The sequence below is a fragment of the Wasmannia auropunctata genome, unplaced genomic scaffold (genome assembly GCF_000956235.1).
Source record: "Wasmannia auropunctata unplaced genomic scaffold, wasmannia.A_1.0 LD336103.1, whole genome shotgun sequence".
NCBI lineage: Eukaryota > Metazoa > Arthropoda > Insecta > Hymenoptera > Formicidae > Wasmannia > Wasmannia auropunctata.
The window spans coordinates 41641-42320 of NW_012026787.1; positions in this window are offsets into that span (position 1 = coordinate 41641).

The following is a 680-nucleotide window of genomic DNA, read 5'->3' on the forward strand; positions in this document are numbered from 1 at the left end:
TATTCTGTTATAGCGTTTTTGGAACGATCAATTTTTATCGCTCCGAGAGCAATTAAAGACGTCATATATCCTCCTCGTACAATCAGACATCTAAAATAGTGTTTAGATAAGTCTATAATGATAGTGGAGCAGGAAGGCAGAGAGGAAGGAAAGGAAAAAAGAGCTTCGATCATGACTCGAACGATCATTTACTATCTAATTGCTTACAAACAGGTATGTATTATTTATTACACTATTGCTTACAGATAGTTTATATTGTATGTATATATATATGAATTTATATATATAAACTGTAAAACTATTAATGTATGTGTGCGTGCGTGCGTGCGTGCGTGCGTGCGTGCGTGCGTGCGTGCGTGCGTGCGTGCGTGCGTGCGTGCGTGCGTGCGTGCGTGCGTGTACATGTCCATACACATATAAACACATTTACATATAAAGGTGTCCATACACACCCGACTAGAAATTAAAATAGGGTCCTGATAAGGACCCTATAATGTTTGCCTGATTTAGTTGTCGGGACCTGGTACTATTGCCTTATCGGGACCCGAGTAAGTATGTAACGCTGTTTTCCTATAAGGTCCTTATAGACTATAATAATCAGGCCCTTATAAGGAAAATATATAAGGTCATGGATAGGAAAATATATAAGGTCCTTATAAGAAAATATATAAGGTCATGGG